This window comes from Polyodon spathula, chromosome 18 (assembly GCF_017654505.1).
Source record: "Polyodon spathula isolate WHYD16114869_AA chromosome 18, ASM1765450v1, whole genome shotgun sequence".
Lineage (NCBI taxonomy): Eukaryota > Metazoa > Chordata > Actinopteri > Acipenseriformes > Polyodontidae > Polyodon > Polyodon spathula.
In genome coordinates, this window is record NC_054551.1 from 2,535,112 (window position 1) to 2,548,907 (window position 13,796).

Below are 13,796 nucleotides of genomic sequence, written 5' to 3' on the forward strand. Positions count from 1 at the left end.
ATATACCACTGCGCATTAAATGCAAGTGTCCTCTACAGCTAATCTGGGAGAGTGGCCACACCATTGCTCCTGCAGTATGCTGCTCACAAAAACAGCAGATTCATTAGATTAATAGGTCTGAAGTATAAATTGTTACTTAAGATTAAGTAATATATTGGCATATTAAACTTCTATAGCCTCACTGGGAACCTGGCCAGTTGTATTTCTTGGCCGATTTCCTGGTTTCAGGCTTGGCCGCATTAGGGTTTTAAAATTCCGCATCCCTTTACAGAAAAACTGGTGCTATGAAACTAAGAACTGATCCATTCAGTTTTATATTGGTGGCGAAACAGATTCAGTCACAAGCATTGTGATTACGAATCCGTGGTTCCTTACAAAGGGGTTGTTTTTAAATGCCAGTTTATTAACAAAACAACTTTTGCATTTTAAAACACATTACCTTTCAATTTATTATTTTTTTAAACCTGAATAAATTAACGTACTGAGTTTGTGTGTCTTTACCAACGTATGTTCTTTTACCAATTGCAAACATCGCTCAATATTAAACTACTTGTATTTGTTTCAATGACACTTCAGATGTTTCATTGTATTGTTGCTTTTTGTCTGTAGTGTTTACTGTTAGTTTGGACTGTATATGCATGAATGTAATTCATTTTTAGCCACTCAAATGTATTTATAACCAAAGGGAAAATTGTTATCTTTTAGAAAGACAGTTATCTTCTGATAACTGAATTGTTGCATCAAAAGTACCATACATGTGCATGTTTAGCACACTTTTGTACAAGCACCATCAGGTGGCTATCCACTGCTACTACACCAATAGAACACTAGGAATGTTCATTGTTTTTGTATTGCTGGAGAAGATTGAATATCTCAAAAGGACTTGTGTACACATACCCGGTTCTTTGTTTTAACCATTCATTGACAGAAATACTTGCATAGAGAAAAATTCACGCTTAACAGCAATGGAATTATTACTTCTGTTTTGGTAATTTGTTTATGATTCTTGTTAGAATGTGCAACAGTTCATGGAGTATCTATGACAGTAAAGTGTATGAACTAAACTCAAGCAACAAATTGCACTGTAATTTTGTTGAAATTTCTCAGCATTTCACTTTAAGTATTTGTATTGTTAACGTTGTCTCATGTGTTTTCCAGTCATTGGCGAGAAACGGTCTCAGTACTGACGGACTTCAGAGCTCTTTTCCTATACATATTAAAGAATGTAAACCAGTAAATGCTTTCCCTGTGCGTGTGAAAAATGAAGCATTGCGAGGCCTAATCACCAGTGCACGCTCTTACCGTTTCTACCAAGCTCAACTGGATTTTGTCCACAAACTCTTTTGTCAATCTACGAATGTGTTTTTAAGAAAGTGTGTAATTTGTATGTCGCAACCAAAAAATAAAACGTGGACATTTATTTATTTATTTATTTTTTTGTATCCTGACCTAGTATTTTGAATTGTAGATTTTATACGGGATTGCGTGCAGATTTTAAGGGAATGTGACGGGACTGTTTTTAAAAACAAGATACAACCGCAGAAGCGAAATGAAATATGTGGAACATTTCTGTTTGGGTAAGAACAGCATTAAGGGTTCCACAAAAAAAGAAAAAATCTTTAAACTGTACATTTCTTATGCTTTTCCTCAGAACAGAATGTAGTCACTCAAACTTGACTAACAGAGCAGGTTCTTTTCCCCTCAACTGTCCTTAAGTGCATATTCAGATCTGATTACCAGAAAGCAGGTGCTTTTGATTCTAACCTGGACAGAATCTGCAGTCTCTCTGCAGTACTTTACTGAAGGTCCTCATGGCCAGGGGCAGGGAGGTGTTGGTGTCACGGTGCCAGCATGGGCTAATAGCCTCCGTCAATGGGGCCAGTACAAACTGGGACATGCTCGCTGTACCAAGAGGACGCTGCGGGCGAAGGAACGCATCTTCAGGAGAAACAAGGAAACCCTTTGCAAGGAAAAAACAATGAAATGAACTGACAAGGAGGACCTGGCAGAGACCAAGCATGGGGTAAGGGCTTCAAAGACAGGCATCTGAAGAATCACACCAATCCTCCTTTACTGTATTTGTACCACACTGGATTCACTAGATTTTTAACCTGTCGTAATCACGAAACTTAAGCACAAAACAGAGCAATAATAACAAAGAGAGCATCAGTGAAAGCAATGGAATATTTGCTGCCATTTGCTTGATAACCATGCTTTCAAACTCAAACATTGTGCAGGGGGACTGATGTCTGTATTTGGAGATGTGAAAAAAACTGCCAATGTTTACACAGCTGCTGTTGGTGAAAGCAAAGTCAGCTTTGGAATATATTAGAAAGCAAACTTCCTGTTCAACCACTGCCTTTTGTTTATGTTACTTAATGCAACTGTGTCGACTTTAATACCCAAGAGCGTAATGCAGCATGACAACGAGAAAATCAACTTCAGACCCTGTTTTACAAAACAAAACAAAACAAGTTTAAGAGAAAAATTACATTATAAAAAAAAGAACCTGAGCTAACACATGTTCCTCATTTTGTCTAGAAGGGTGATGTTCTCAGCGGATGCCATTTCCTGGACACTTCAGAAGTGCTACTAAGTTTATAGCATTGCCAACATGCTTTCTTTGACTGGAACAGAAAGCTTTTTGCTGTGAATAACGGAAAGGAAACGTGCCCTTCTGCTAAGCAATTCTATACTGCTTGGTTATATTAAAAAATGTTCAATAATAATAATAATAATAATAATAATAAAAATAATAATATATTTTCTTTAAATCTGCCTTGGTTGAATGCAGTTCAGCTTTCAACACTGAAGGCTTGTATAGTCTCAACTTATGACGGTTAGAAAAAAAAAAGGGTTTTGTATGTAAAGTGTGCCCCAAGTAATAACTCATAGTCCTGCCAAGGGACTGACATTGCCCCGTACCTTGCCTGTGGTCCCTGAGAATTCCATCAGCTCCTTGGACTGTTCCACAGTGAGGGAGGGGTGCAGTTTACACAGCGCCAGCAGCTGGGAGCTAAACACCTTGTAGTGGGTAAAAAACAGAACTGGCTCAATAACTTTACAATGCAGGCTTGATCATGAAAGAATGCATCTTACTTTTATACCCAAGGAGACCCTGAAGCGCAGTTCATACTGTAGTTAAGAAACTGGCACACTGCTCATTCTCAGCATGTGTTATTACAGCTGTCCAGACTGTGACATTGGCTCTGATGGATTAGTTCCTCTGTTCGATATTGGCAGATTGAACAAATATACAGAAAAGAAAATACATAACAGAGGAAACACAAAGGTAACTTGGAGTAATCATATTGGGAGTTTTATCTGTGCACGTCTGTGACAAAATACAGTCCATATCAATCACATTGCCGTTTCTTATGCTGTAATAACAGCGAGTATGAGGGGCCTTTGTTTACAGAGAGCTTGGAATAATACAGCAAGTGGAGGGTGGTGAATTAACTTCCTTTAGCAATTCCCAAGTCGAGCAAATACCCAAGGCATGTGGGAAAACAATATTAAAACAATCACCACTGGGATTAAAAAGATATTTTACACAATTAAGATTCCCAAACAAAGCAATGTTGGCTGGGCTGGGTTGGTGGTCAATTTCATTACATGACTGCTGTTTTCAGTTGGTTAATTTTAAAAACTTACTGGCTCACCTCTGCACTTCCCTCTTGTAGCTCGGTATATCATACAACAGGCTGCTCCTCTCCAGTATAACAAGCACCAGCTGGTTTATCAACTTCTCATCTGCAAACTGATGAAACAAAACCTTTCACAAGTGTGCCCATCTTTAACAAGGGGCAACTGAAGATGAAACACTGAATCAAGACAGGAGGATATTGGGTAAATAGGGGCATGCAGATTAAATGCTTTATCAATCTGCTATGTATACGAACAGGCAGGAAATTAGGGTTAGGGAATTAGAAGATAGGCTGCGAGAACGATGCGCTCATCTACTTCCCTCCGAGCTCAGGCTATACACACACACCTATCGGATTGTGGCCGTGCTATTTGTCAGTTTAATTCCAGGACTGTTAGAGGCTGCACCATGCAGTCTAGCAGCTGGTGAGGCTGAGAGAGATGACTGATGCAGTGACTTGCAACACTTGACAATTAATTATGCTAGCGGGCACCGCGACATCCAGGCCATCTCTATATCAGGTTACTCCTTTCAGTGGTTTCCAGCAAGAAAGTGGACCATTTGAGCTTATTATAAATGAATTACCATCAAATACAAACCATACAGTTACTAACCATACAGTGTGTTAGAAAGGCACACACAGTACTTAACATAATGCTTTCTTCACTAAATAATCCAATTAACTTTTCTAAATTGATGTCAATTCATCTTTAAACACCCCCTGACTGATATCCTAACAAGTCACAACTGAAAGTTAATTCATACTTTCTCATTTGACCCCATTATACTGAAACCTGATGGTACAGGCGGCTGCACTCATGTGTTAAAGCTGAATGAACACTGTGTGAATTCTAACCACAGCTACCTGGGCTGCCTTGTTAAAGAAGGCTTGGAGCAGGACGGGGGTGGTTTGAGCGCACTGCACAATCCGCGGGCTGTCAGCAATGTCCGCTAGCACCTCATGAAGCACACTCAACCTACGAATCAAAAAGACAAGGCTTCCATCTAGTAACATTCACCTTTACCAAGCTATCTAATGTGTTCCAATAAAAAAAAAAAAAGAACCAAAATGTAACCATCAACATCCCCAACAACAGGAATTTGCAGTTCATCATGTTCCCAAATTTATATAGCACACTCGGTCATATTACATATACCAACTCATTTGCTTAATACATTACAATGCACAAAAATCGGTATGATCATACACAACCAGAGTCTGTTGGTTGTCCTTTTTCTTACACCCAAGTCCGCTGTAACATGTATGGAAATCAGCAGTCTACCTCATCTGCAGGTAGAAGGCAACTGTAAGTACGAGTAAGGGAATGCTGCTGCAGCAGGGCAGGAGTAGGGGAGGTTTGCGAGGTCCAGTCTGTTTTGCAGGGAGCAGTACCTGTCGATAGGGTCTCCAGTGCCTGCCTCGTCCCTCAATATATACAGGGACATGCCCCTGTAGTAGGGGTGTCTGAACGCCTCCATTGAGCTTGATATCCTCACGCTCGGATGCAGGGGTATCCTCTCAGAGGGCTGAGAGGATGCAGATCTAAAACATGGGACAGTTTGTGTGATTTAGGAAGGGCACTAGAACCTGTATGAACACACACACACACACACACACATAATATATATATATATATATATATATATATATATATATATATATTATATATATATATATATATATATATATATATATATAATATTTAAAATCAAAGTAATGTAAAACTCCTGCCTCACCACCATAAAGACAGGGAACTCTTGCTATCAAAGCCCACCCATTTGATAAACAATACTGTGTAGCTGTTTACTCACTATTCTGAGGCAGTTTTCTTCTAACCCTAAATTAGTTTTTATTCCTAGTGTAATCTTAGTAAAGTTTTACCGACAGTGGATGAAAAAAAAAAAAAACTCAAACGGGGTGCATATGGGGTTTTAAATCCATCTTTCATAAATGCACAGTGTATTAATTCAAACAAACACCAATGTTTATAATATTTAATATGATATGCGCTACTGGCAGATTTTGCACAGCGCTGTAGCTGTTCCCTGCTTTATGGTTTCTCAGCAGACTGTCAACCTGCCTTTTTAATCTAGCTGACAGATGTGTTCAGAAAAAAAAAAAAAAGAAAATGTAAACATTTCAGACAGACGGAATGATTCTAAACAGCTGCCAGCTGGCCTACCTCATTCTTAATAAACAAGGAAATGAAAAAGAAAAAAAAAAAGTCTTGCAATGATGACAATGAAACTGCAGATGAAAGATGGTGGTCAGAGGACATCAACTTAAGTGTAGTACCTTATCAAACTTTACAGAAAACAATTTCCATTTCCAGCAGAGTCATGTTATATTGAGTTTGACCAAATTATTATTAGTTAATTATCATCCCTTTTTTTATTACTGCAAACACAATAGAAAAGTGGTTTCTTGAATAAACCATGCTCTTAAAAGCCATAATACAATATTTGAAAAGCACCTTAGCTGCAATGCAAAGGCTACCGTTAGACAGATCCTGCAGGGAATAGAGAATCTCAATGGCAGTGTCTGGACCAATCAGAGACAGAAGCAGTTCAACATATTCAGAGATGAGGGCAGAGCTATTCCATACCAGTGGCTAGCAGGGAACAAAATAGCAGCGGTTATCCTTATGACTAAGATCACTTTAGCAGTGATGCACTGCATACTTTACAAATCTATAAAAACACCTTTTCAACAAACTACATAAATGCAGTCTGTTTGACAGCGGCAAGACACTACAATTATAAAGAAACACACCCCTATCTTCAACATGGTCTACTTGTTGGTCTGCCTACCAAGGTTCAGTGCTTATAACTTCTGATTGGCTTGTTGGATTGATCTGGACATTTCCATACAGCTTCATCAGGGAAGTGATAAAGCACTCTCCAAAACCCAGTGGTGTTTCTTTGTAGCTTGAGGTAAAAACCCTTCAAGCTGGTGTCACAAATCTCACCTTGAAGAGGTTGGGGTAGCTGTGTTTGAAGACGCTCACACTCTCCTGGAGCACTGTCACATTCACTCTGCAGAACTGGGTAAACTCAAAAGCCAGCATGGGCTCCTGGAATAACTTGGATGGGATTTGTGTAAACAGCTGCCTGTACACCGCTTCAAAATCGGCAGCTGCTGTCTCGCCTACCAAGCGATAAGAGTTCAAACAGGAACTGCATCGTCTGGCTTATACTTTCTATATACCACCCCGCCAACTGGGACACAGGGTTTCAGGGTAGTGCACAAGGTCCTTATCCCTCCAACCCTCCCCATGGTATATCCTCTTCAATTTCATGTTTGTTTTTTTTTTTTTAAATTGGTTGGGCCCTCAATGAAAAATAGCACTGCACTAATATGTATAGTTAAGCCCAATTTTATTCACCAGATCACGACACAGACTACTGAATTAATTATCCTAGTCTTTCTGTAACGTACCTTAGAGCTGAAAGACAAAAACAAAAAAAGAATTCCAAACCTAGCTGAAACTAGACAGCTGAAGATCGCAGGGATTAATATGTGCCAAGTTCCATGTAAAGACAGTGTACAGGATGACCTGTTAAGAAAAAGTCTACAAAAAGTAGAAGCAGGTAGCGTGAACTCTGACCCTCGGGCTGGCGAGCCTACAGACACTTTAGAACACCATGAACCAGAGATGACACTTCGTCTTTATTACCTCCCTGAGAAGAAGAGGAAAAGTATGCAGAACTGGGAGGGACGTGTCACGCAGTCTTCCTGTAGAGGCTCCTGTCTTTTGATTCTGATTGTGGATACGGTTATTAATTTAACCTGGTGAGTTTTAAATAAATAAAGTCCTTCACTCTACACAAGTGACCAACCCTTCCTAAGCCCATCCAGAAATAACCATAAGCATATCATCACCGCCTCCTGATGGACAATTAATGTACAGTTCATGAAAAACACACGTGCACCAGATGCAAAGTGCAGACTGCTCTAGTAGTACAGGAAAGATAATTAAACTGAAAACAGAGAAAAGTATATTTTTCAGTTATTTTTCAATACAAGATATTGGAAGTATACAATTATTATCCTCAGGTAGCCTTATTTAAAAAAAAAAGTACTGTTTTGAAGTTGCTTACCTGTGCAAGAGTCATCTCAGCTACATGGCTCATAGTTTTACTGTTAGCCTCCTCACTGGACAGGTTCCAGAAGTCACAGGGAATACTCTCCCTTAGAATGGCACAAGACAGTGCCGAACTGCTCAGTGGTCTGGGGGGAGCACAGCAGGTCCCGCAGCATCTGAAGGACATCCTCGGGCAATCTAAATTAAGGGAGACACCAAAACCAACCAATCACACACCAGCTCACAGAAGCCAGCTTTCCCGATAAATAAAACGCACACTTCTATATTTGTATTTGTACCTGGCACACCTTATTTTTTTTTAATAAACCAGTAGACACTTACGTCCGGTTGTATTTTGTTGCTGAAACGATGAGGTACAAAAATAAAAGGTCTCTGCTGGGCACCCACGGTTTCATTTCCGAAGTATTTACCGTGGAGGAGTTTGGATACATGAGTGGATAACTTCTGCAGGTCTTCATCTTGTATTTGCCTGTACTGTAGGGGGCAATTTAAAGGCCAGACTGGTTTAAGCTAAACTCCAACACGAAGCCCACATCCCCCGCAGATTAATGCTGCACCAAACGACTAAACTCTCCACTGAAATCAGGCGAGGGTTATGGTTAGATTTGGTTACGGTTAAGTAAATGCAACTTTACTTAAGTCTTTATCTCCATCTTGCTACGTAAATACATTATTAAAGTGGCCTAATAAGCAATACATCATTCAATGACACTATTCCTTATTTAGGCTTTGCACAAATTACTTTCACGCCACCAGTATCTTGGAACCTGCATTTTACAACCTCAATAATAATAATAATAATAATAATAATAATAAACGCTCTTCCGAAGCAGTGGGTTTTTCAAAAAAGTCTAACTTCCGTCAGTTCTCTAATAAAACAGAAAACAAGGGTATATCCATTTCCACATTTCGTTTGCGGCGTTCGTGTAAATACAGGCCGTTTAGTTTTTTTACCTGGCCTGTCTGATGAAACTCTCCGCTCCCGCAGTGAATATAATTCTACTTCTGATATGATATTAATCATGTGTCTTTTTTAAAAAATTTTTTATAAATAACCGAAATAACTGTATTTTGCTCCATACCCGGACTTTAATACGGCAAGGACAACAATAAAGTGTGTTCTTCAGAATCATCCCGATAAGAATCTAGAACTGTAAGACACATGGTTCCTAGCTACAAAGTACAATGACTGCAGTTTAGAAATGCTATAGCGATCTCCATCAACGCAGGCAGGGGCATCACACAGGGTGAGGCAATCCACATACAGGCGGAGGGCGGGCGCCAACCCGGCTGTACAAAAGAGCTGGCTCCTTTGCAAGGAGCGTATATCGGGGTTTATGTCTTCGTGTGTGATTTCGTCACCTATCAGCCCTGCTGCTGCCTTTCCCCGTGCACGCTACAATACTTACAAAAGTAATACTACTTGCGAGATATGCCTTCTACAAATACATCTATATATTATTTTTTTTTAGCTATTTTGATACAACAACAAATACATTAAGTAAAATAACACAATCTCCTATCATAATCCCATGTTAAACCCACGAAAAACACCCAATGGGACCCCCATTTGTCAATCAAGACCCCATAACGTGCTATAGGTATGGTGGGTGTCTATGTAAACCACCCCGGGAGTAGACGGGTCCCTAATCCTGTTTCTCCTTTTACCACAATGGAGGTGATAGCACGTTACAATACATACAACAGCCACCCCAGACACTGAATGAAGGAGACTAGCAGCTGCTGGCTGTCCGGACCCATGTAGTGTGCGGGTTGCATTTCCACCAAGTACTTAAGTTGAGTGGAGAGATTCGGGGCGAGGAGAGTAGGAGGCTCGCTCGATATTTGTATACAGAGTGACTGGTGTACGGATCCGGTTATCAAAGCAGGTCGTTGCTGCCGATTCACTGGCATCCTTCAGGGCTGAGCCTGTCGAGATGCCGTTCTTGGATGTGCCGATTGACCTCTCGTGTCTTTTGTTCAATACAAAGCTGTACTATATTTTTGTTTCAATGACGATCCAGGTCCATAAAAATGATCAGGAAATGGTTGCTGTGCTACAACACTGATGGAAGTGGTAATAGGGACACAGGTGTTGCAAACAAATGAAACAATGTATCAGCCTATTTTTTTATAATATATGGAAACATGAACAGAAAAAAAAAAAAAAAAACATTGAAATCATAGCAACACAAAGTAACACTTCAGAACATCCTCTTGCAGCCTTAATAATGAACTCTTTCTAGAACACTGCATTGTCTTTATGTCTATCACATTCTAGAACTAATATGAAAGCAGTATTTGCTCCCCCTAAAGATACAGTGGCCAGTTCTAAAAGTGACACCACAGTGCCTGCAACAATCCTTTTGCCAGAAAACAGAACTTTTGGTATGTGTACAGTATAAACCCACTGCAGTATAGACCATACCTTGAAGCTTTCAGATTAAAAATCACCAAATAAGAAAAAAAGAAAACATTAATGTTTGTTAACATACATGTAAACCCAAAGCCAGCGTGTTGTTAAAAAATACTTTTATTGTTGGCAACTGTGGCAAACATCTTTTTTTTTATTACACTATTATTATTATTCTGTGCATGCCAATGTGGGGTTAACCATTTTGTAATGTAGAAATACTTTGCAACAAGGATCAGTGTGATGATGTACGCAAAATAGCAGACATGGTTATAATTCAATTAAAATCTCTGCTGGAAAGTCCAGCAGACAAAATGTTTTGGATAGTGCCTTTATCAAGGACTGTCCACTTGTAAGTTTTACATTCAAGTTTATGACTGTGTGTATGAAAGATATATTTAAAAATAACTAACACTGGTTTTTCCTGGTCAGTGATCTGGTAATGATTGTTCAATACCAGTTTAACAAGTCCCTTTCCCTGTACATTATAAAGCAAAGAAACCCACACCTGATTCACTCCTTGACTGGGTAACACAGGATTTTCAAACTAATTAGTGTCTGCATACTTTTTTCCTTTGGAACATCAATATAAAAATTGCGCTGCAAAGATTTTTCTTTCTTGATCCTGCTGTTTCAATTGGGAATCATGCAGGGTCATGTGTTTCAATGCTTTTTCATTCCAATGAAGCCGGTCACATTGATCTTTCCCCAGAGCCTGGGCATCTCCAGAGAATACTGTGCTGTAAATACAGGAATCTGGGGGTGCGCACAGTGCCAGTATACAATACAGGACCCATAGCAAAACTGATAGCATAGCAATTGCTGCACATTTTAATTTCTGTGTGCAAGAGGGATTATTTAGGGTTATAGGGAACACACCCTCTTGGTGCCTTATGAAGAGGTGCTGCATCTTTGGCAACCAACCCCACATTAGCTGCACATTTGCTTTGGAAGCTTAAATCAGCTATCATTGGTTACCCAGTAAGTGCCAAACTGCCTGACCATGATTTTGAGCAAATCCTGTTACAAAACACATAACTGTTGGAATCTTAATCCAGGCTGCCTAAATACACAGGGTTTTTTTAAATTACATCAGTTATTACATGTATTCTGTTTTTGATAACTACAAGGTGACAAGAGGATATATAGCTTGTCTCAACACTCAGTGAAGTGAATGTTTTTTTTTTTTTTGTATTATTTTTATTAAATGCAAAGTCATAGCACAAAAACAACAATGGTATATAAACTCCACTGGTAATTTACTATAAAAAGGTAAGCCAACATTTAGCTATCAAATACAAAACAAACATTGCTTTCTTAAAGCACTAACTTTATTTGTTCAGTTAGACTTGAGGAATAAAATGCACTACGGAAACTTCCAGATATAAAACATTTCGTCGTGGTGACTAATTTTGAATTGCATTGCCAGTAAGCAATAGTCTGCAGTAAGTTCACAGGTATGACAGACACAAAAGGCTGAATGCTAAAGGTCCACTGCTCTAAATCCTGCGTTACATGGAAGATGAACAAATAGAAGTGGTGCCTGTTAATATTCAACTGAATTTAACTTCTGTTCTCCCATGCTAGTTTTTCTATGAATGCCATGTAAAACACTGGCAATGCAAATAAGCAGCTGTTATAAAAACCATGTTTTATCAGTGCAGCCAGGACCTGCTACAGATTATATAGCCGGTGCTGCTTCCAAGAAATATGGTATTTCTATAAGAATGTACAGGCATTACAGCAGCACCTGAACTGGGCTTTGAGGAGGGAAGAAAAGTAAGAAAGCAAAGTGTAAAATTATCCAAAAGACCACCTGATGGACACATTCAGTTTTTTTCAAAAAGACCCATATAACAAATGTAACGTTATTAAGCATGTCTCATCTTTTTTTTTTTTTTTTTTGGTTAAAACTACATTTCTGACCAAAATGAGGTAATAGAGGCTTGACACCAGTGGATAGCAGTTTGATCCACTCCAGGGTTTACTTTATTACCCACCCTTTAGTTAATACTAGAACCTGGACATGGCTCATGCGGCTAGCTGCATTCTTATTTCCATCTCTGTGACTTTAATTCATTGACTTTATAATTCATAAAACCACTTTTTGTTTTAATTATTACTTTTAAAATGACACATAAAATAATATATATCTTTTTTATATAGCATCTTTCATATTGCGTCTCCATTAAGCTGGCCCATTTAACGTAAATGAAGATGCAAATGAAAAAAATCCTGCCCGTTCTACCTTAAGAACATGAACCAGACAGGGGAAACGTGGGTGGAAGCAGACACTGTGGTTTTTAAGAGCACACACGAACCACATAAAAAGAGACGCTCTATGGTTAAAGTGAACTGGGTTTAGATCTAAGGGGTCTCCCACCTCAACCACAAGCCACCTCTAGACAGTCATCAGCAGACAAAAATCTTAACTATTTACTGGGAGAGAGAAAGAGAGAGAGAGAGAGAGAGAGAGAGAATGGCTCTAAACCTGGGTCGCTGTCAATCAGACTACAAGAGCAGGGCACACAAAAAAGAAAATAAAAAAAAAACTTTATTCATGGTAATTGCTGTATCTGAAGCCCCCTACAAAATGTACAACTGAACCTCCACCTATCATCAACACACCAACACCCCAGAGGCTATGTTTAAAAAATAAACCAACTTTAGGGTTTTCAAAGGGATGTTTCGTCTCGTTGCTTTATCCCAAGAACTGTGTAACACGACCTGTTTTTGGGTAGTTGTTACTAAGATACCCGACACAAAGTAATTGAATAAATGGGGGGGGGGGGGGGGGGGGGGGGGGGATATTACCAGTTTGAATAGAAAAGTTTCTGCCAAACTTTCCATCATATTTTTCTAACCATCTTGTAATGTCTTTTATCCCAGAGTGCAAATGGTCTGAGCATTCATGAAAAACCTTCAACCATAAAAACAGTTTGCGATAGCTACCCTATATAGCTAGGTATCGGAGTGCTGGTCACTGGGAAATGCTCTATAAACTCATGCACTACAATAAAAGAAAACCCGTCTATAAAATAAAACACAAGGAATTTCATTTAGCAAAAACATTCCTGACGGGGGAAAAAGTGTGTGTGTGTGTATATATATATACTGTTCTTTAAAAATCCCTTTTTGTAAAGGTTCAATTAGAAAAAAAAACACATATTGCAGATTTTAATCTCGACAGTTACGTTAACGAGCTGAAACATACTGTGTTACTTATAGCTTTGGTGCAATTTCTGAGGTCTTTGTTAATAGATAAAAAGGCAGTCTTCATCCTCTAACTGTTCAATACAGGATTTGAACAGTCCTGCTGTTCAGTTATTTCCATGAAGAGTAACTCTCCTGGCAAAAAGGAAAAGTGGTTGAAATTGATTACATTTTTTTTTTCCCTATCTTGAGCGTGCATGGGGCTGCATAGCAAGCTGCTGTCTGTACTGTCTACTGGTACATCATTCAACTACACATTTAGAACTTCTTAGATGCCGAAAGAAACGTGACTGTTTGCAAAATGTTCTGCAATAATAATACCTAAGCTGCCCAGTCCCCCCAGCTCCCAATCTTACAATACTGTATTCAAAGCCGACTTTTGGCTGTGTAGGATAATGTGCTCGAGTTTTAAGGCACT

At 39.1% G+C, this 13,796-nt stretch overlaps 1 long non-coding RNA gene across 3 annotated transcripts; it reads right to left on the bottom strand.

Moving 5' to 3' along the window:
- Nucleotides 1-1,877: 1,877 nt before the first annotated feature.
- Nucleotides 1,878-8,920, bottom strand: LOC121331180. Of its 3 annotated transcripts, XR_005951942.1 has the most exons (8): nucleotides 8,707-8,920; nucleotides 8,074-8,226; nucleotides 7,748-7,929; nucleotides 5,040-5,189; nucleotides 4,512-4,623; nucleotides 3,663-3,760; nucleotides 2,926-3,024; nucleotides 1,878-1,960 (listed from the first exon to the last, which is right to left on the bottom strand). It is a non-coding gene; the product is annotated as an uncharacterized LOC121331180 (long non-coding RNA). The 3 variants fall into 3 exon arrangements; XR_005951941.1 differs by lacking the exon at nucleotides 1,878-1,960 and having other exon boundaries at nucleotides 2,819-3,024; XR_005951943.1 differs by lacking the exon at nucleotides 1,878-1,960 and having other exon boundaries at nucleotides 2,936-3,024; nucleotides 3,655-3,760.
- Between the last annotated feature and the right edge of the window lie 4,876 nt (nucleotides 8,921-13,796).